The following is a 23,624-nucleotide window of genomic DNA, read 5'->3' on the forward strand; positions in this document are numbered from 1 at the left end:
AGACTAAAGAATCATGGTAAAAAAGCCATGAATTCTTTGTGCAGTATTCCCCTAGTGCTGGAGTTCTGCCGTTCTCATTGATCAGTAAACTTGGTCCTGGCTGGCTGTTCTCGCTGATCTTCTGGGGGAGGGGCCTGTTGCCGTGGTTTCCAAATGTCTTTGCCAGAGGCGGAATTGCCCTGCCCTTGCCCTGTTCGGGCTAAGTAATCTGCTCGGGTTGCTCTCCAGAGCTTTTGTTCCCTGTGAGCTTTCCCTACAGCTTTGGAGGCGGAGAGTGAAAATGGCGGCCTCCCAATCTCCACCCCGGAGGAGCCGAGAACTCGGGCCCCGCTTCTCAGTGAGCCCCCAGAGAAAAGCCGTCAGTCACTCCTGGCTACCTGGTCTCCGGCCGCACTCTGTGCTCACCCGGCCTGTGACTGTGCATTTCTATCTCTGGCACCCGACCCCGGGTGGAGTCTCCAAACCCAGCAGATCCCTGCGGTGCACTCCTGCTCCTCTCCTCCCAGGGGAGGAAGGTGAGTCTCCCTGGATCTGCTGCTTGTTGGGTCCCTGCTGGAGGAGCAGTGGCCCAACTGTCCCGCGGATCACAGTTTATGAGAACCCTGAGCTGAGAGCCGCGCCTGGGCTCCGCCTTTGCAGCTGGCTTACCTGCTCTATTACCTGGGAGCTCTGCCACACTCAGGCACCCCCGGTCTTTCTGTGACCCCAAGGGTCCTGAGACCACACTGTCCCGGAGGGTTCCACCCCCCGCTTAGCCACCAGAGTGACGTCCCTCAGCGGAGCAGACTTTTAAAAGTTCTGATTTTGTGCTCAGTGGCTCTATCACTTGCCAGAAGCGGCTGACGGAGGCCCCTCCCCCACTGTCTATCCTCCCGAATATCGCCTCGGATTCACTTCTCTGCATGTCCTACCTTCCAGAAAGTGGTTGCTTTTCTGTTCAGAGAGTTGTTGCTATTCTTTTCTTCGATCTCCTGTTGAGTTTGTAGGTGTTCAGAATGGTTTGATCCCTGTCCAGCTGAATTCCTGATAGGAGATGAAATCCAGGTCTCCTACTCCTCTGCCATCTTGCTCTGCCCCCCTAAATTCTCCCTGTCTTGTATTCTACTGAGTCCAGAGAGAAGGACCTTTCTCTTTCTAGCACCATTTTTGGAGAGTGTAGGATTCAGCATCAATGGAGAGTTTTCTTAAAAATTGTTTGTTTGTGTGTTTGTGTGTGTTCAATGCACGAATATGTTTACCCAATAAATATTCCCTAGTCTTAAAAGAAGGAAGGTATTGGGTTTCAGTGGAGGACAGTTACCAATGTATCCAGATAGAGTTTAAAGAATCAGAAAAACAGAGTAAAGGAGAGAGCAAAGTGGGCCAGCATAGTCAGAGATTGCTTTGTGTAAAAGGTAGAACTTGATCTAGGCCTTGAAGGATAGGGAAGTAGAAAAACTCATAAACAGTGTTCTAGTTTTGGCTTAGTACTTAACCAGCTATGTGACTCTGGTTGTTCTTCGAGCTGTTCACAAACATTGCTGCTCTCTTCCTTTTGGCTGGGTACCACAGTAGAACTTCTATAGTCTCTTAAAATCAGGCATGGCCTGTGACTTCCGTGGGCAATGAAATGTGAGTGGAAAAGATATATATCACTTGTGTGTAGAAGTATCAACTTGCTAGCACCTGATGCCATCTCTCCTTTTCTTGTAATCGTGTAAGCATGTACTAAGATGGAGCTTCTGTCAGTCTGAGTCTCTGAGGGATTACGTGTCAGAAAAACACATGTGAAGTGTGAGGAAGAAATACACCTTTGCTGAGCTAAGCCACTGTGATTTTTGGACTTCTTGTTAGAGCAGTGTAACCCTGCCCATCCTGACCCCTAGGGTGACCTTGAGAAAACCCCTTCCCCTGTGGAAGTACCAGTGTCCATGTTTAAGATGAAAGATTTAGAATAAAGAGTTTTTTTTTTTAATTTTTATTTTTTTAAGATTTTATTTATTTATTTGAGAGAGAGAATGAGACAGAGAGAGAGAGCACGAGATGGGGGAGGGTCAGAGGGAGAAGCAGGCTCCCCGCTGAGCAGGGAGCCCGATGTGGGACTCGATCCCGGGACTCCAGGATCATGACCTGAGCCGAAGGCAGTCGCTTAACCAACTGAGCCACCCAGGCGCCCTAGAATAAATAGTTTTAAACAAATCTTTTCCAGCAACAGATTTCAAAAGAAATCTACCAAGAGACCTAAAGTGTAAATGGATGCAAAGAATGCTCGGTGTCCTCTAGGTGAGAAATCCTGGGTAGAGACCAATATCATTTTGTCCAGCCCCAGCTCATTATAAGTCTCTGGAATGACCCAGAGTTTGGGAATTCTGGCAGCTTGTCCAACTTCTCTTTCACTGGAACAAATCTGACTAGTATGAATTTTGGTAGCACAAATCAGTTTTCCTGGGATTTTCACTCCTAGGTAAAGTCAACATTGTGATCTGGCTTATAGAACAATCTTTGGAGTCTGACCTAAATGGCTTCTTGGTTTATCCTTCACACACTGTGACAGAGGCAGCTAAGACGACCTATTCCTCACCAGGAAATGAGGCAGGTGACTGGCAGATAACACTGAGGATTTGCCACTGAATTCCTCTACTAATCCTAGAATGGACTCAAATGACCTCAGCTAGGGAGATACTGGACTACCTTATTAGTGAGCATGATGGCGTTTCAGAAGCTGGGCGGTTGGTGGTGCTGGGTGGCTCAGTTGCTTAAGCATCAGACGCTTGATTTCAGCTCAGGTAATGATCTCATGTCCTGGGATCGAGCCCCACATCAGGCTTCATGCTCAGTGCAGAGTCTGCTTGAGATTTCCTTTCCCTCTCCCTCTGCCTCTCCCCCCATTCATGAATGCCTGCTCTCTCTCTCTCTTTCTCTCAAATAAATAGATAAATAAATAAACAGACAAAAACTTTAAAGAAGCTGGGGAAAGAACTGTTAAATAGACTAATGTGGACTTCAAAGTTACCACTGGTTTGAACTTTTTCTAAAAGAAGGGGCCTGACATCTGATATCTCTTTATTCCTCTCCTAGTCCTCGGTGGTAAAATGGTCATTGGATTCAGACAGATCTGGGTTTGAATCCCAACTCATTTAATGGCTGTCCCTGGGCATGTCCTCTAATGACTCTGTGCCTCGATTTCTTCAAAACTGAATAATAATAACTACCTGGTTAGGTAATTGTGAGACTAAATACGATAAAACATGCACAACACTAGGGAAATACTTCCTTCTGACTTCCACCCTCCTGATTTCCTTCCCTTTCATTTCAATCTATTTGGCAATTCCTATGGCACATCTTTCCTATTTAACATCTTGTTTATATCTTCAGAAGTGTTATGTTTTTATTTATTTGAAGTTTGTGGGCATCACTTTGCATTCAGGTAGAAGGAACTTTGGGAAATTCTATCCTTTGATATATTTTATGAGGATGTGTGCTCAAGATCCATCTTAGCTTCTGCCAAATGCCTTTTTGCATGGTAGAGATACCTAGCTGACTTTTTTTTTAAACTAGAAGGAGGTCTTAGTGTGCAATCAAATCTGTTTCCATTAAAACTGGCTCTTAAAACTCCTCCGGTGCTGAGTTGGACATATGGGGAAGATGAATGATAGGGCATCCTCAGGAAAGGGAAGAAAAATTTCTTGATTCAGTGGCATTCGCCCTTCATTTGCTATGTGGTAAAAATGGCAGCCAGGAACAGGGTACAGAGATCCTAAGAGGCCCTAAGTTTGTAACCTGGGGAGGTCACTTCAGTTTAAAATGAGAACCATATCTAATGGGAGAGCCTGGTGGCTTAAGGAATGGGATGGATGACAATGCAATGAAATCAGAGCAAGATTCAGAACCAGAAAACTTGGGCTTGGTCCTCGACTTCTATACTGACCCTGAAGAAATTTTATTTTGTTTATCCTCACTTTACTCATCTGTAAAGGGGAGACGTTACTTAAGAGCAATGTTATGTGCTTTAAAGATAAGGTACATGAAAATTACTTTGTGGACTCTAAACTGCTGTACAATGTTTAGAGTTATGGTGATCATCCCCACATTTGTGTCTTATTGGGTGAACATATGGGTAATACCTTACAGGGGGCCCAGGAGCCATATTAAGCAAGAAACCTCAGAGGCAATGTCTGTGAGGTAGGGCTGTTGACTTTGGCTCTACCACTGTCTCATATACTTGGCATAACTCCTGTTTGGTGATTATGGGACCCAAAGTAAGTTGTGATGAGTAACTTGATGAATACCTTATGGAATTTGGTAGCAGATTTGAGACTAGAATTTATACCAAGTGCATCCCTGTATCCTGGTTCGTCAACTACTGCTAAGAGAGTAAGTATGAGATTAGACTTGGCATAAACACATAATAGTTCTGTAGTAACTTCCTTGTGGACTCTTGAATGCTTAGAAAATGACTTTCCAGGGGACAGGTAAAAGGCAAATTCATTCATAATGAATATTGACAAAATTTGGAAAAAGAATTAGAGGTTCCTCAGGTCTTATATTATACATCCATTGCATCGAGGAAAAGACCATTTTTCTTAGATCTTGTATTTTATTTAAATCCTGTTGAGATTTGTGCTATTTCCATCACTGGAAATTGTCATTTGTCAAAGTATTTATCACCCACTTGTGGTTTTATACAACAAACATATATTAAGTATCTTCTGTGCTTAAACTGCTATGTTAGGATATCATGGATAATTATTTCCTTCAACATTTTATTATAAAAATTTTCAACCATAGAGAAAAATTGAAAGAATTTTATAACCAGCAACTGGCTTATATAATTACATATCTAAACACATTTATTCTTTTATTTATCCATCAATCTATTTACTGTTTCCCTTAAACACTTGAACATGCATATCAGAAACCACAAAAGGTTTTGAGCAGGGACATAATAAAACTTAAGCTTCCTATTATGTAAATGTTTTCTATTAAAATATGGATATGATGGTGCTGGTCTGGTGGTTGTGCCCTTCTCACTACCTTTCTCCTTCCTTCTCTTATTTTTAGGAGAATCAGTCATTGACCAATTGATGGGAAGGGCAGAGAGTTTCTATGAGGTGGATGGGAGAGATTAGGATGGTGCTGAACTACACAGGTATGTTTTCATACATATACTGGAAAGATGATACTGGGATGTGATCATGTGCATAGGGCCACTTAATGTTTCTAGGCCTAATTTATCCAGAGCGTCATTTTCTAAGTTGTGCAGCTACTGTGGTAGGAGTTTTATCTATATTTTTTCTTGTCATCTTGAATTACCAGGCTGGAAGTTGATACAACTGGACTCAGACTCTAGAGACAATGTTCTTTCTCCTTCATTGGTTATTGCCCAGAGCTGATATTTATTCTATCACTTGTAAGCCACAGACAGAAGTTTTATGAAAACAAAGGAAATCAGGAAAAATGATGTCTCTTCTAATAGACAAATTATAGGATCCCACAGTCATATGGTAGCAATTATCCAATGTTCCCTTTTGGTCTGTGGACATTGATGAGGAAAGATTTTCCTCTTGAGTATTCTGCTAATTTGCTATTGCTGGCATAATACGCACCTCTCTCCTGGCTTGGCCTCTGCTGATCTGATTGGCCTCTGTTCACCAGTGGTATTCTTTTTCCCCCATATAAGGCACTCATTGCCCTTTCTGGCCCACCCATGAGAAGCCTTTCCCAACCTCATCAGGGACTAGGTCCTTTCCCAATGCTCATGTCCTAGCAATATGAGGTCAGATTAGCAACTTCCTTCTTAAGGCCAGTCCTCTCAATTTATGCATCAACTTTGTTTTGTGATAAAAGGTGAAAAATATATGGAGAGACTGTTACTTCTGAGAGATTTACATATGCCTATTTTTAAAAGAAGTTAAGCAGAGAAAGACAATTATCATATGGTTTCACTTATATGTGGAACATAAGGAATAGCATGGAGGACATTAGGAGAAGGAAGGGAAAAATGAAGGGGGGGAATCAGAGGGGGAGACAGACCATGAGAGACTATGGACTATGGGAAACAAACTGAGGGTTTCTGAGGGGAGGGGGGTCAGGGGGTGGGTTAGGCTGGTGATGGGTATTAAGGAGGGCATGTATTGCATGGAGCACTGGGTGTTATACACAGTGAATCATGGAACACTACATCAAAAACTAACGATGTACTGTATGGTGACTAACATAACATAATTAAAATAAAATAAAATAAAACAATGGTGATAAATATATATATAAAATTTATCATCTTAACCATTTTTAAGTGTACAGTTCAATGGTATTTCATATATTCATATTACTGTGCAACAGATCTCCAGAATGTTTTCATCTTGTGAAACTATGCCCATTAAACAACTCCCAAGTTTTCCCTCTCCCCAGCCCCTGACATTCTGTTTATATGAATATGACTACCTTAGATACCACATATACATGGAATCACACAGTATTTGTCACTTAAGACATACCTCCAAGTCTAAGCACAGGACCCTGGTGGGGTCCTTCATGAGGTGAGGGTTTGCCTGAGAAAAGAACTCCAGGTTGACTGAGTGAAGGAGGCAGGGTCAGTCTCCCAGAATAATGAAATGAAGAGCACTGACATCTTCTGGTCCTTGGGTTTTTAGCCCTGGCCTTGCTACTTAGCAGCTATGTAACCTTAAACAATTTACCTTTCTGGGTTTCACCTTTCTTCTTTTTCTGGAAGATTGGGGAGTTGTATTCCATAAGTTCCAAGATACCTTATAGGCTAGGATTCCATAAATAAAATGGGTTGGGATTGAAGGAAAAATTAAAAATCAACCAGCAAGGAGAGGTATGACTTCTTCAAAAATGCCCTAGGTGATCACTGGCTAGCATGGCCCCTACTGAGTACTCTCCTTTGCTTTCTTAGAAGTTAGTTGATTCCTATGTGTTTTTTCCCCCTAAGACAAGTCCTTCAGCTCTGAAATTTGGGGGAGTTGTTGAACAGATGTTTCCTCCCCAGTCTCCATAAATTATGGCTTTGAGTGAGTTGGATTCTTGTGGTCAAAAACTTGTCAGTCATCCCTCATGCTACAGCCTGTGTCAGGATTTGTCATCTAACTGACTGCAGTCATTTCCTGGCTCTCTCTTATAGACGAGGTCAGCCTATATTCCTTCAGTAAGTCTAACCAAAGCACAAAGTGCAAAAAGAGCCTTTTTATGAGGAATAGTAAATATGTGACTCATGGGCTGCTGCTTCCTGCTTCTGAGCTCGTGATACAACCTTAGAGTCTTTCTCAGCAGAGTTTTCCAATCAGTCACTCACAATTAAAGTTGATTTATGAAATGAAATATGTGTCATCCATATTCTTCATCTTGGTATTGCAATGACATCTCTAAAATTTTTGTTTAATTCTGTATTCCTAACACATACTGGTTACTGGCCACAGGGAACTTAGTCCTCCATTTCTCTCACCAAGATTTCCTGTATATCCATCACCACATGGACATCTTTGTTTTGCTGTTGTCCCTGTATAAGAGTGATGCCTAGCTAGTCTCCAATATGACAGTCCTTATCCCATGGGGAAACACATGGCTTCCACCAGCAAATATCTGTCAAAGGCCAATCACCATCGATATATAGCAGCTGGTGGGAGAGAATATGCTGCTAAATGGTTTCCATGGTTTCAGTGACCTCTCATGAAATGTTTTATTATGGATGACGGTAATTTCCGTAGACTACAATGACCCTTCTGTTATGTACACTGCGAATGTTTAGTATTCATATATACCAATAAAAATATTTGAAAAGCTATTTTTTCCCATTTGGAAAAACTTCCAGATGTCATTTTAACATTATTTTATGGATCACAATCTTGTTTTCAGGACAGAAACTCAACGTAAGGTGAATTCTGACCTGTACTTACTTAGAATCAAAGGGGGAAAAAAGCTAGTCTAAAAAACTTTAGTTAAACAATAATAAATACATCATTGAAGATGTCAGCTGCTGATATTGGATAAAGTAACACCCTCAAACTAACGGTATTGTGAGTTTACCTCTTTTCCCGTAGGCATACACTTTTTTAGGATGTCTTTTGCATTCTGCCACAATGTATGTTTGTATATCAATTTTCTTTTTCTCTTTTTTTGGTAAGATTTTATTTATTATTTACTTGAGAGAGAGAGAGATTCTGGGCTCACCAGAGAACTTCCAGGGCATCTACACTATTGAAGAATTATTTATTATTTACTTGGGGGAGAGGGGCAGAGGGAGAGGGACAAGGAGACTCTCCGATGAGCAGGGAGCCCAACAGGTGGCTCTATCCCAGGACCCTGGAATCATGACCTGAGCTGAAGGCAGATGCTTAATCGACTGAGCCACCCAGGCACCTCTGTATATTAATTTTCTTTTTCTTTTCTTTTTCAAAAAGATTTATTTATTTTAGAGAGAGAGAGAGAAAGAGGTAGAGTGGGGAGGGGTAGTGGGAGAAAGAGAGAATCCTCAAGCAGACTCCCTGTTGAGCACAGAGACTACTTGGGGCTCAATCCCAGGACCCTGAGGTCATGACCTGAGATCAAGAGTTGGGCAACCAACTGAGCCACCCAGGTGCCCCTGTAGATTAATTTTCAATGAGCCATCAGGAAAAGAATGGTTGGTACCTGCTGGACAAAAATACTTAAAAACAAAATCTTCTCTTAACCCAGAAATGCTCTTCACAAATGTAGTAGAGAAAGAAAACACATTTACTAATGAATGAAGCATTAAACCAGAATGTGCTGCACATGACAGGCAATCTGCTAAGAAATTGCAGGCAGAAAGGAATTACCCCACCTTATAGACTCAAGCAGATACAACCAATTATATATATGTTTTCAAGATAAATAATAACTGATTCTTAAATAAGAGGACTTGGCAGCTCCATTTGTTACACATAATTCATTCTAACTTTACCTGGTAATTGGGGTGACCATCTGTGTTAGCTAAATTGCTTTATCCAAAGGAAATATAAACTTCTCATCTCTTTATAACAGGAGGCAATTTTGCAAAATTGAGTAAGGTGCCCACTGAAATTTGGCCCCTACCCTCCATTAGAAAGTGGAGATGTGGGTGTTATCTTCTTTGATGTTGGCATTTCTTTTTTTTTTTTTTTTTAAAGATTTTATTTATTTCTTTGACAGAGAGAGACACAGCGAGAGAGGGAACACAAGCAGGGGGAGTGGGAGAGGGAGAAGCAGGCTCCCCACAGAGCAGGGAGCCCGATGCGGGGCTCGATGCGGGGCTCGATGCGGGGCTCGATGCGGGGCTCGATGCGGGGCTCGATCCCAGGACCCTGGGATCTCAACCTGAGCCGAAGGCAGACGCTTAATGACTGAGCCACCCAGGCGCCCCGGATGTTGGCATTTCAAACAGATAGTTCCCAGGTCCTTGAGAAAGCCATTCTGGAAGGCAGCTATGCTCACCATTATACCACCAACGCCGGCTGAGAAAGCCATTCTGGGTCATAAAATAGGCAAGAGACCCTCTGACAAAAGGTCCATTTGGGCTTCAAAAGGATTTATATACATTTCAAAGAGCAGAGAAAATACTTACAATTCCAAGTTTTTTAAGGTAAATGCTCAAGGAAAAAGGAGGAGAGGAAAATCTCTTCCCCCTATTTTCAATAGGGGGCATCAACTTATTTTTAATTTGTATTTGCCTTTGCTCACCTAAACACTCTAGAGTAAGAGGACTCTAAGAAGGCTGAACAGAGCTATAGGAACTAAAATGGTGAAAGAAAAGAATCTACTTAGAAAATGGGGGTCTTGGGAAGAAGGAAGTGGACCAAGTATGTGGCTCACTCTTATACAGATCCAAACAGATTCCCTGGCAGTAAAGAGCTCTATTTGCCCAGGAAGGAAATGGAAACTCTAGGAATTAAGGCTGATATAGAAGGGGTGAGAAACTGATTTCACTGAAGCTCAGCCCACTGTCCTTTCCATTCTTGTTCCCAAGCCTGTGAGCTACAGCTATTATTTAGTTGATTTCTTCCCTATGATACTGAAGACATTTCATTATGCAGCTTCTTTCCATCCTTTCTATGTTTATTCTTCTTCTTCCCTTTGTCACAGTTTTTCTTCAAGCCTAAGCTCACTACAGGTTTTTTAACAGCTTACTACCATTTTTTAAGATTTTATTTATTTATTTGTGAGAGAGACAATGAGAGACAGAGAGCATGAGAGGGAGGAGGGTCAGAGGGAGAAGCAGACTCCCCGCCGAGCAGGGAGCCTGATGTGGGACTCGATCCAGGGACTCCAGGATCATGACCTGAGCCGAAGGCAGTCGCTTAACCAACTGAGCCACCCAGGCGCCCCCAACTTACTACCATTTTTAAAATAATTCTAAGACCTCTTTTATAATCATACCTGATGATGCCTCTTATTTCCAACTTTTCTACATTTTTAAAGATTCTGGGCTCACCAGAGAACTTCCAGGGCATCTACACTAGTCCCTCCTTACTTAGTCTTCTCTTATTCTCATTTTGAAAAAAATCTCATATAACACTTATTTGAATGCATTTATTATTCTTTAAGTCAGGATTTGGTGCTAAATAATAAAAGTTATTTTTAAAATCTTCCAACTTTCTGAGTCACTTTCTTTTATGGAGACCAGAGTATAAAATCAGTTTTACTTTTCTTTTGAATGTCTTAGAATCTGGCTTCCCAAGTAGTATATATTCTTGACTGGGCCAACTTCCTCTTTTGCCAGCTGTTGCAAAATCCAAGGTTATATGGTTACTTTCCCTCAAGGATTTGACATTTCTGTTTAACCAAGTCCTTATTCCCTTTTAGAGAAACAGTTTTACAGGTTACTTTCTACACTTTCAGAGAGAAACACATTGTGGAAGCAAAGTCCAGAATTTCTCAGATAGGATTTGACCAAAAAGGTGTCTTGATTATTGATATCCTATATCACTTGTATAAGTTGTGCTTATAAAGTTTATAATCTCTATCAAGGTTTACTCACATATTTTCTCAATCTGGCATGTAGTCTGTTATATAATTATAGAATTATTTACTCCTTCCAGCCCCATTTTTCCTAAAATTAAACGCTCTGCAGCTTCCTTTTACTTCCCAATTTATATATTTTCTTGTAGGTATATACTTTCTTGACAATGAAATTTACTACATATTTCTCCTAATCATCTGTTTTCCTTGAATCTGGTTTCTATTTCCTCTGCTGTATTCCAGCTGTGTCCTCCTACCAAATCTTGGTGAAATTTCTGGGGTAGACTTACTACTTTCTACCTCATAGACCTCTTGTTTGAATACATTTTTTTAAAATCATGCTACAACTTCTATAATGGGCAGAAACTGTATTTTTATTTTCCCCTATGGTACATATCATAAGGTTTGATGCATAGGTGGTTAATACTATAAATAAGATAGTGAAGGCAGAGTCTGTTAGCCCTAATTATAAATTAACATAAGACTAATATTTGAAAATATTTTTTTCTCTTGTTAAGCCCAAATAGAGTCATCAGGCAGATAAGGAAACAGGATACTTAATTTAGAAGTGAAAACAGGACTAGCAGACCAAAATTAACTGACAAGTCAGAGACAAAGATTAAACAAGAGTAATGTAGGTATGTTTATAGGAATAAGAAACAAATAAAAATGGAAGTATATTCAGGGCAGAGTGATTTATAAACCAAAACTAGTTTAAAGATTTTATTTATTAGAGAGAGAGTATTTGAGAGCAGGAGGAGAAGCATGGAGGTGGGGAGAGAATCTCAAGCAGACTCTACACTGAGCATGGAACCCACGTGGTGCTCAATATCAGGGCCCTGAGATCATGATCTGAGCCAAAACCAAGAGTCCAGAGCTTAATGACTGAGCTACCCAGGTGGCCCAAACCAAAACCAGTTTAGAAGGCCTTTTATAATTGGTTATTTTGTCTATGAATCCGTGTATAAGTACAGGTATTATACCTGCAGCAATAGTGAGTGGAGTTCTTTCTTTTAAAGATTTTTTTTTAAATTTATTTATTTGAGACAGAGAGAATGAGAGACAGAGAGCATGAGAGGGAGGAGGGTCAGAGGGAGAAGCAGACTCCCTGCCGAGCAGGGAGCCCGATGCGGGACTCGATCCAGGGACTCCAGGATCATGACCTGAGCCGAAGGCAGTCGCTTAACCAACTGAGCCACCCAGGCGCCCCTGAGTGGAGTTCTTTCTTATCTACCACATTCATAATTCTGAACAGAATAATGTCTGATAATCCCATGCTTTGAACTCTCTAGCTTCTCAGCCTTTGAATATATATTGTGGCTTATTTTGATGGTAAATGAGACAGAGTTAAGGTGCTCTTCTTTAGTCCCTTGAGAAGGAGGATGAGAAAATATCCCCTGAGTTTAAAAAGTAATTTGTAGAAAAAATAAAAGCAAATAAAATCTTCTTTTGAATATTCAATGAGGTTAAGAACTTAGTAAACCCTGTTTGGTTTAAATTTGTTATAAGCATACAGTAGATTACCTGAACAGGGATGTATAGTTCACATTCAATAAGACACTTAAAAAAGTTATAGGATATAAACACCTTGTAACCATGTAAAATAAAGATTCTTCAATTTTGAAGGATTTTGTCCCCTTTTTAGGTGAAGTTCAATCATGGGTAGTGTCTAGGGAAATATTTTGGGAGTTAAAGGCATTAGCACTCAACTAGAAATCCTACTCCATAAGCCAATTCTGCCTATCCATCAGGCCAGCCTGGCCTTGGTAAAGAGGCTTTTCCAATTGCAAAAGTAAGATTAAAAACAGAATATGGGGAAAATCAATTTGTCTGACCTGTATGATGATGTCTCAGAAGAAGGCAGGGAGGGTGCTTTCTGTAAGTGGGTTCAGAGTAGGCAATCAATCCAGAGAACAGAAAACTTTTAGTTGTTGGAGGGAGTAATAAATTATCCCACCACCGTGCTCCTGAGGGTGCCCTTTGGATGCAGCTTCTTTCTGAAAAACAAGTGAGAAACACACTTTTCAACTCTCCTGGCCTATGTTCTTTCAAGCATATCTCTGATCCCCTCCTAGGAAGCTGACTTGAGTTGCTGAGCCAGGTTAAGTGATTAGGTGGGGGATGTGCTAGATGGGTATGGGTATTAAGGAAGACAGTTGTTATGATGAGCACTGAGTGTTGTATGTAAGCAATGAATCACTGAAATCCACTTCAGAAACCAATATTGCACTGTATGCCAACTACCTAAAATTTAAATTAAAAAATCAAAAACAAAACAAAACAAAAAGATAAGATGGGTTAATCAAATGCTCTCTTTTTTGAAATTTAATTGGAAAATACCAAGAAAAGAAAGTTGTGAGCTAGTAGTTTCCAAACTTTATTAGGCATTAGAATTACCTGGAAGCTTTTAAAACTTCCAATGGTCTGTCTTGTCTCATACACATCCAATCAGAATGTCTAGTGTGGGAGCCAGGCATTAATATTTTTTAAAGACATCAGGTAATTAACAAACACCACTATTTAAAAATACAAACATAAGAAATAATTTTTTACCTGTCTCTGGCTTCTTGGGCCAGAGACAGGGTATTTTTTTCTGCCTTCAGTGGTTTTTTACTTTGGAAAGTTGCCACCCTTACTTTTGCTGACATTGCTCTAGTTTGGTGTATAGATCTGTTGGCAATTACTTTAATACACCAGGAGTTTTGGTGACAGCTGTGGTTGATCTTTTATTGATAATTTGGGTGTACTATGTGTAGATGCAATACCTGGTTCCCTATGTGGAGTGATTTTGTTTTGAAGGGAATCTTTAAGATCTACCTTTAAATATCCTCTCTCAACAATCTTTCTAAAATTCTCACATTTGGAAAAAGGCCAATTTTTTTTTAAAAAATGAACATATGTTAGCCTTTTTTGGTTAATTTGTTCATTAAACAAATATTTGTTAATCACTCCTTCCATTCCTAGGCTCTCTTCCAGGTAGTGGAAATATGGAAATTAGCAAGACAGAGATGGTCTCAAATCTCATGGATCTTACCGTGTAGAAAGAGAAGGGAGTGATGAGACTGAAAATGAACGAAGAAGTAAATGTACAAATGCTATGATATAATTTAGGATGCTGTGAGGCACCTGGGTGGCTCAGTCAATTAAGCATCTGCCTTTGACTCAGGTCATGATCCTGGGATTGAGTCCCACGTCGTCAGGCTCCCTGCTCAGTGGGGAGCCTGCTTCTCCCTCTCCCTCTGCTTCCCTGCTCCTGCTCTCTCTCTCTCTCAAATAAATAAATACAATCTTAAAAAAATTTAGGATGCTGTAAATGTTCTGTCAAAAACAAAATGGGGTAATAAGGTAAAAAATTATTGGAGGTGGGCTGAAAAACACCACTTCAATTGTGTGGTCTGGAAAGGTATCTATGAAAAGTAACATTTGAGCTAAGACTCCAGTGACAAGAAGGATCCAGCCATGGGGAGGTCTGGGGCCAGAGTGTCCAGGTAGAGGGACTGTCAGTTGTCAGATCCTCACATAGAATGAGCTTTGTAGGTTCAAGAAACTGAAGGACACTATAGCTGGAACTAATAAATGATGAGAAGAGTGGAAGGGATGGGATCTGAGAGATAGTGTCCCAGGATGATCTTAACTATGAGAAACTGAGTACTGAGACTCAGATTGACTTAGACAATAAGGAAATTATCTCACAATAGGTTGTTTGAAAATAGGCGGGGCTTCAGGGTTAGTTGCTTCAATAGCTCAATGATGTCCTCAAGATGCAGGTTATCCCCACCTCTTCACTATGCCATCTTTTGGCACCTTCTCTCATGACCTCATGCTTGTTGCAGTTGGTTTAGATAGTATATTAAAGCACAATACATGCAGGAGAATATATGTGAACTCTAGCAAAACAAAACAAATGAATAAACAAACAATAAGTAGAAACACACCTGCAAATACAGAGAACAAACTGAGGGTTGCCAGAGGGAGGAGGTGGGGAACGGGCAAAATGGGTGAAGGAGAGTGGGAGATAACAGGCTTCCAGTTATGGAATGAATAAGTCACAGGAATAAAAGGCACAGCATAAGGAATATAGTCAAAAGTATTGTAATAGCATTGTATGGTGACAGATCGTAGCTACACTTGTGAGCATAGCATAACATATAGACTTATCAAATCACTACATTGTACACCTGAAATTAATGTGTGTCAACTATACTTCAATTAAAAAAATGAAGAAGAAATGCAAGACTTAGGGAATCAGAAATTCTAGATGTAGCATCCTGTCATCAATGTTTTTATAAGCCTTCTGGCTGATTCTTATGTACACTTAATTGTTATTTTTAGCTTTTAAGTGTCTATGCAAAGTGGAACAAGGTATAAACATGTGAGATCTACTGACAATTGTAACCTATCTCTAAGTTTGAGAAAGTCAAAGAGAAGTGATTAGCAGGATTTCTGCAGGTAAACACAGGCTGGGGAAACTCATACCAACTTTACTATGCCTTTGGGGGAAAGGAGAATAGCCCGGCCTATTTTATTTACATCTGGAGCATTAAATCAGTGCCTAGTCTTAGTAAATTTGTGGTGTAAATGAAAAGTCACCTGGGATTTGAATAAGAATAACTCAAAACTCCCATTGCAAGCCCTGGAGCAATCCACTCAGAAAGTTTATAACTTCCCCATGAGGCTTGTCTTCTTCTTTTTAAAACTTTCAAAAAGCAGACATTATTTTTTTTAGAACAGTTTTAAATTTAGAACAATTGAACAGATAGTACAGAGAGTTCCCATATACCACCCACCAGTTTCCTCTATTATTAACATTTTACATTAGTGTGCTACATTTGTTACAATTAATGAACCAATTTTGATATATTATTATTAAGCAAAGCCCATAGTTTATTTAGATTTCCTCATTTTTATCTAATGTCCTTTTTCTGTTCCAGGATCCCATCCAGATGCCACATTACAGTTAGTTGGTACAGGTTCCTCTTGGATATGATAGTTTCTCAGATTTTTTTGTTTTTGCTGACAGTTTTGAGGAGTACTGGTTGGGCATATTGTAGGATGCTTTTTGACTGGAGTTTGTATTATGTTTCCCTTGTGATTAGACTAGGCTTATGGGTTTTTGGGAGAAAGACCACAGAACTAAAATGTCATTTTTCACCAAGAGCACACACTATCAATATGATTTATGACTATTGATGTTGACCTTAATCATCTGGGCTGAAGTAGTGTTTCTCAGATTTCTCGTTAGGGTGAAATATCTGCATAATTTATTTGGAATTCTTCTGCATGAGAGATTTGTCTCCTCTCCCCATTTATTAATTTGCTTAACCATTCATTTATGGATCTTACACTTAGATTTATAATCCAATACTACTTTATTTTGTTGCTGAAGTTATTCTAGTTTTGGCCACTAGAGACTCTTTCAGTTAGCTCCTGTGCCCCTTTAACATATGTCCATCAGTAAGTATGTGTTACCACTTCCTTACTTTATGATGCTACAAGATGCTCCAGGCTCATCTTGCATATTTCCTGTCTCAGTCTTAGAACCTTCAAGTTTGAGAACCACTGGTTTAGGCTAATCATTTGAGGAAAGAATATATGTTTAGGAGGAAAGCACAGGATCCGATCATCAGAAATGTAGACCAAAGTAAAGAATTAGATATTATTCCAAGCATTGTTAAATGCCACTGGAAGTTTTAGTCAGGGGAGAGATATTCTTTGATATATCTGCTGAATGGAGAATAGATTGTAAAGGAAAGAAAGAATAAACATAGAGAGACAATTTAGTAATTTAACCTAGAGAAAAATGACAATGGCTTGAACTAAAGTGGTAGCAATGGAGATAGTGAGAGGTGGCTGGATTTGGAATGTGTTTTGGAGATAGAACCCAAAGTATCAGTTGATGGATTGATGAATGGCATATGGAGGTAGAGTAGAGAGCTGAAGGGAATGAAGGAAAGAAATCATGGGTAAAAATAAAGGACCCAAATGGATGGAAGACCTACATGTGAGACGGGAATCCATCAAAACCCTAGAGGAGAACTTAGGCAGCAACCTCTTTGACCTTGACCACAGCAACTTCTTGCTAGACACATCTTCAAAGGCAAGAGAAACAAGCAAAAATGAACCATTGGGACTTCATCAAGATAAAGAGCTTTTGTACAGCAAAGGAAACAGTCAACAAAACTAAAAGACAACCTACAGAATGGGAGAAGATATTTACAAATGTCTTATCAGATAAAGGGCTAGTATCCAAAATCTATAACAAACTTATCAAACTCAACCAAAAACCAAATAATCCAGTCAAGAAATGGGCAGTAGCCATGAACAGACATTACTCAAAGAAGACATACAAATGGCCAATAGACAGATGAAAATATGCTCAACATCAGTCGGCATCAAGGAAATACAAATAAAAACTACAGTAAGATACCACCTCACACCTGTTAGAATGGCTAAAATTAACAACTCAAGAAACAACAGATGTTGGCGAGGATGCAGAGAAAGGGGAACCCTCTTACACTGCTGGTGGGAATGCAAGTTGGTACAGCCAGTCTGGAAAACAGTATGGAGGTTCCTCAAAAAGTTAAAAATAGAGTTACCCTATGACTGAACGATTGCACTAGTAAGTATTTATCTAAAGGATACATAGTGATTCAAAGGGGCACCTGCACCCCTATGTTTATAGCAGTAATGTCCACAATAGCCAAAATATGGAAAGAGTCTAGATGTCTATCAACAGGTGAATGGATAAAGAAGATGTGGAATGAATATGGAATATTACTCAGCCATCAAAAGAATGAAATCTTGCCATTTGCAATGACATGGATGGAACTAGAGGGTATTATGCTAAGTGAAATAAGTCAGAGAAAGACAAATATATGATTTCACTCATATGTGGAATTTAAGAAATAAAACAGATGAACATAAGGGAAGGGAAGAAAAAATAAAATAAGATGAAATCAGAGAGGGAGACAAACCATAAGGGACTCTTAACTATAGGAAAAAACTGAGGGTTGCTGGAGAGGAGGAGGGTGGGGGGTTGAGGTAAATGGGTGATGGCCATTAAGGAGGACACGTGATGTAATGAGTACTGAGTGTTATTGCAACTGATGAATCACTAAACTCTATCCCTGAAACTAATAATACCCACTATATGTTAATTAATTGATTTTAAATTAAAAAAAAATGAAGGATCAAAGAACCAAAGAATCAAGAGCAATGGGTGGGTGGTGGTGCTATCAGGTGAGGTAAGGAAGTTTGCAGAGGAGCAGGTTTTGGGCTTGAAAATAAATTTCTGTGTTGGACACATTAAATTTGAGATGTCTATTAAACATACAGGACACAGTAAATGAACAGCTTGCAGGTTTGCAAGTAGATAAGCAGGTTTGAACTTGGGGAAAGATGTAAATTTGGGAATGCTTAGCACTGAGATGGTATTCAGAGGCATGATAATAGTATTCTGAATTGTATAACCACATGATAATACCTTTAGGCAGAAGAGGAAGACTCAAGAGAAGAGACTATGAAAGAGAAACCAATAGAAGAAAACATGGAATCTGGTGTCATAGAAGCCAAGGCAAGAATGAGTTTCAGGAAGGAGGTAATAACAACACTGCAGAATGCTGCTGAGAGATTGAGGAAGATGAAAACAGAGAATTGCCCATAGAATTTGGCAAAGGCAATGTAGGTGGTAATTTTGACAAGAGCTGTTTCAGTGGAGTGGTGGGGATGAAAGTTTGTTCCGAGTGGTTTCAAAGAGACTGGATAGTGAGAAAGTAGAGAATGACTATGGGCAACTCTAGATTAATTTTATTGTAAGGGGTGTCAAAAAATGGGATAGTAGCTACAAGGTAATGTGGGTGTTGGTTTGCAAACTGGCTCTCTCACATGGAGGGTAAGGAGAAACAGACCACTCCAGATCAGTAGGTGGCAGGTTTTAATAAGCAAGGGAATTTGTTTATAAGCCTTGTCTTGGGCAGCCTCAAGATGAGTAGATCTGTGCACCCACCTGCCAGAATCTTAAAGTTTATATGGAAACTTTAACCAGGTTCAGTCACATAATATGCCCAGATGGTCACAATAGCTCATTATTTTCTCAAGTCTGTGTCCTTGACCAGCCCCTACTGCAGAAAAAGCAAGAGAAATACATATTCCAAGGACAGGGAAGTGAGCAAGGAGTCTCTGATTGCTTTGGTCCAGCTCAGGGGTCATCCAACCGTCACATCTTTTTGATAACCTCTTCAAACAGTGGGATTAAGGAAGATATTTTAAAAAAGATTTATGTGTTTACTTGAGAGAAAGAGAGAGAGAGAGAGAATCCCAAGCAGACTCCACGCCGAGCTTGGAGCCCCACACAGGGCTCGATCTCATGACTCTGAGATCATGACTTGAGCGGAAACCAAGAGTCTGACACTTAGCTGACTGTGTCACCCAGGTGCCCCCAAGGAAGTTTTTTTTTTTTTTTTAAAGATGTGAAATATTTGAATATGCTTGTATGCCAGTGGGAATGATCCAGTTGAGGGAAGTAAAATGATAATTAGAGAAGAGAGGAGATTATTGTTATATTTAGTAGAAAACCAAGGGACTTTATTATGGGATGGTTACAGTTTGATAGGGAAAGAGGATATGAAAATGTTTGAATAGTGAGAGGTCCTAGAAACTAAAGAGAGTAAGTGAAGTATGCCAGAGACAAACTTTAACTTAAATGAAATTTAAATTTAGGACTTGGGTTTGCTCCAGTTCTGATGTCTGTACCTAAGTCTGGATAGGTATCTTTTCTGCACGTGTCTTAACCTGAAGGGTTATATAGGGATGAGTGAGTTGAAAGGATGCCAAGAAGTATAAATGAAATTTAGCTAAATTGAAAAGCATGTTGGCTAATGAATTTACCAAGGGAGATTACAAGAATTAAATATAGCAAGATAGCAGGAGTATAAACAAGAAAAGCGGTACATTCAAAAAAAAAATCAAGTGACAATTGTAATTGGCTTCTGAAGGGAGAGGGAGAGTAGAAGAAGGTTAATTGGATATGGTTATTCATAAGTTTGTATGTCTTACATTTCTTAGTCTATGAAAGTACAGACTATGTTATGCATATGTAGGCAAGACTTGTGTATGAAAAAAATAAGCACATTCTGGTGATTTTTCAGAAGTACACGGACAGTATCACCTTTGAAGAATTGTATGGTGACCCTTCTAGGACAGGACTGAGAGCTGTGCGGTTGACAACTTGGCCTGAGGGAAGAAAAAGAGGACACTTACCAGGATGCTGGCAGCACCGGTGCCACACCACATCATTACAGACGCTACATTCTCCCTTCTCAATACCTCATTTCCACCCTATATACATACCAATATTTCTTTCAAAGATAATAAGGAAGAAGGTAGCTATTTTAGAGAGCTGGTAGAGTGGGATGGTTAAGAATTTGGGCTTTGGGGTAGATAACCTGTGTTTCTTCTATCTCAGTTTTATTACTCATTATTTAACATTTTTGAGCTTAAATTTTCTCATCTATTAAACTCTAAAAACAACAGTACTCTCCTACCCCATGGGATAAATGTGAGGTTTACATCCAGTCATTTCCAGAATCACACCTTTTTAAAGAAAATACACCTTCATACATGGAAGAGGAAGTTGATGACCTACAATGTCTAAAGTATTTTGTGTATATTATAATGTTTATTATTCTTAAAATGCTTTGAGTTAGTTGATTTGGTTTTATCTCCATTTTATAAATGAGAAAACTGAAGTTGATCAAGGTAAAACCTTGCCCAAATCCACTGAACCAGAGGGTTAAACCTCAGGTTTATCTGATTTATAAACTATTTTCTTTCCCTTACATAATGCAACCATTCATTCCAGTGATTTTAGGTTGAGGCCATAAGTAAATAAAGTACTCATGATTTTAAAGCCAACATAATTGTAATTTGTATTTGTTCTGGCATACGGTTTATATAGCCATGCCCATTGCTATTCCCACTATTTATTTTAGAAGTGTTTTTCAATGCTGCCTGTAAATTGGAATTATCTGGGCAGATTAACACCATCATTGCCTAGATCTGACCCAGAGATTCTAAATGAATTGTTTTGTAGATACTGAGAGTTTCAAGTTCTTTAGGTTATTCTAATGTGCAGCCAAGATTAAGAAGCATTGCACTAAAGGAAACTGCATTCCTCACAGCCTTTTTGAGCAGCAGTGGTTATTTTGGGGTCATATGATCCTGCAATAGTCACTCTTTGCCCCACAATTTCTTGGGTTAAAATTAGCCAATTTATAGGATGGTTAAAGGCCCACTACATAACTTTGTATAAAACTGGACAGCTGGGGCACCTGGGTGGCTCAGTCAGTTAAGCTTCTGCCTTCAGCTCAGGTCATGATCCCAGCATCCTGGGATAGAGCCCCACGTCAGGCTCCCTGCTCAGTAGGGAGCCTGCTTCTCCCTCTCCCTCTGCTGCTCCCCACTGCTTGTGCTCTCTCTGTCAAATAAATAAATAAAATCTTAAAAAAAAAAAAACTGGACAGCATCATGCAGAAGAAGGAAAGTGGACCACTTTCTTACACCATACACAAAAATAAATTCAAAATGGATGAAAGACCTTAATGTGAGATAGGAAACCATCAAAATCCTGGAGGAGAACACAGGCAGAAACCTCTTTGCTCTCAGCCACAGCAACTTCTTACTAAACATGTCACCACAGGCAAGGGAAACAAAAGCAAAAATGAGTTATTGGGACTTCATCAAGATAAAAAGCTTCTGCACAGCAAAGGAAACAATCAACAAAACTAAAAGGCAGCCTATGGAAGATATTTGCAAATGACATATCTGATTAGTATGTACTAGTATTTTTAAGGATTAGTATCCGAAAATCTACAAAGAACTTATCAAATTCAACACCCAAAAAACAAATAACCCAGTTAAGAAATGGGCAGAAGGCATAAACAGACATTTTTCCAAAGAAGACATCCAGATGGCCAGCAAACACATGAAAAGATGCTCAACATCACTCATCATCAGGGAAACACAAATCAAAACCACAATGAGCTACCATCTCACACCTGTCAAGATGGCTAAAATCAACACAAGAAACAGCAGGTGTTGGCAAGGATGTGGAGAAAGGCAAACCCTCTTGCACTGTTGGAGGGAATACAAACTGGTGGAGCCACTGTGGAGAACAGGAGGGAGGTTCCTCAAAATGTTAAAAGTAGAACTGCCCTATGATTCAACAATTGCATTACTAGATATTTACCTAAAAGATACAAAAATACAGATTCGAAGAGCTACATGATCTCCAGTGTTCATAGCAGTATTATCAACAAAGCCAAACTATGGAGAGAGCCCAAATGTCCATTGATTGATGAATGAATAAAGATGTGGTGTATATATACAATGGAATATTACTCAGCCATAAAAAGAATGAAATCTTGCCATTTACAATGACATAGATGGAGCTAGAGTATATTATGCTAAGTGAAATAAGTCAGAGAAAGACAAATACCATATGATCTCACTCATATGTGGAATTTAAGAAAAAAAACAGATGAACATATGGGAAGGGGGAAAAGAAAAAAGGAGAGAGGTTAATAAGAGAGACTGTTAATGATAGAGAACAAACTGAGGGTTGATGGAGGGAGGTGGTGGGTGGGGGCCTAGATGAGTGATGGGTATTAAGGAGGCACTTGTTGGGATGAGCACTGGGTGTTGTATGTAAGTAATGAATCACTGAATTCCACTTCAGAAACCAATATTGCACTGTATGTTAACTACCTAAAATTTAAATTTAAAAAATCAACAAAACAAAACAAAAAGATAAGATGGGTTTATTAAATGCTCTCTTTTTTGAAATTTAATTGGAAAATAACCAAGAAAAAAAAGTTGTGTTTATTTAAATATGTCCACAAATTATACGACTCCTTTTAATAGGTGGACTCCAATTACCTTCTCTATGGCTTGGACTTAGTGGCTCACTTCTAACAAATAGTATAAAGTGGAAGTGATGCACTAGTAGCTCCCAAATTTTATTAGTCATTAGAATTACCTGGAAGCTTTTAAAACTTCCAATTGCCTGTCTTGCCTTGTACACATCCAATAAGAATGTCTAGGGTGGGAGCCAGGCATTAGTATTTTTTAAAGATATCAGGTTATTACAAGGTGCATCAAAATTTGGGAACCACTGCAGTGAGAGGTAGGAGCTTAAGGCTAATGGCCATGATGTACAGCAATATTTCTCAAACTTAAATGCTGATTCTGATTTAGTAGGTCTGGGGTACAGCCCAAAGTTTCTAACAAAGTCCCAGGTAAAAACTGATAATGCTGGTCCACAGACAACACTCTAAGTAGCAATAAGAGGCTAAGAAACTGGGGGAGGCACCAACCAGAATGAGGTAATGGACATTATGAGATTAATAACAACAAAGGTATAAAATAGAACAGCACTACAATAAAGATCTCTGAGCTCCTGATGCTGAGATTTGTAGAGTCTCCTTGGATATAGAAAGACCTTTAAGTTCTTATCATGCTTTAAAGTTCAGTTTGGATTTCCTGAACTTCTTGGCGTGTGTGTTTTTACACTAAACCTTCATTAACTGAAGCAAGCTGCACCAGATACTTTGGTTACTCAAGATGTTTTTTCTTTTACTTCTTTTCAATTTTTTTTTTTTACCTATTGTATTATC

At 39.4% G+C, this 23,624-nt stretch overlaps 1 long non-coding RNA gene across 1 annotated transcript in view; it reads left to right on the plus strand.

Moving 5' to 3' along the window:
- The window catches only part of LOC135361472 (uncharacterized), a 40,489-nt gene extending 19,667 nt beyond the window's left edge, over positions 1-20,822 (plus strand). Inside the window, exons 2-4 of the long non-coding RNA XR_010404752.1 lie at positions 5,041-5,128; positions 18,443-18,550; positions 20,100-20,822. This is a non-coding gene — a long non-coding RNA (uncharacterized LOC135361472). The remainder of the gene's footprint in view (positions 1-5,040; positions 5,129-18,442; positions 18,551-20,099) is intronic.
- The last annotated feature ends 2,802 nt before the right edge of the window (positions 20,823-23,624 follow it).

This window comes from Mirounga angustirostris, unplaced genomic scaffold, assembly GCF_029215605.1.
Source record: "Mirounga angustirostris isolate CCGP_5_RB_7025 unplaced genomic scaffold, mMirAng1.0.hap1 SCAF_9, whole genome shotgun sequence".
NCBI classification, from domain to species: domain Eukaryota; kingdom Metazoa; phylum Chordata; class Mammalia; order Carnivora; family Phocidae; genus Mirounga; species Mirounga angustirostris.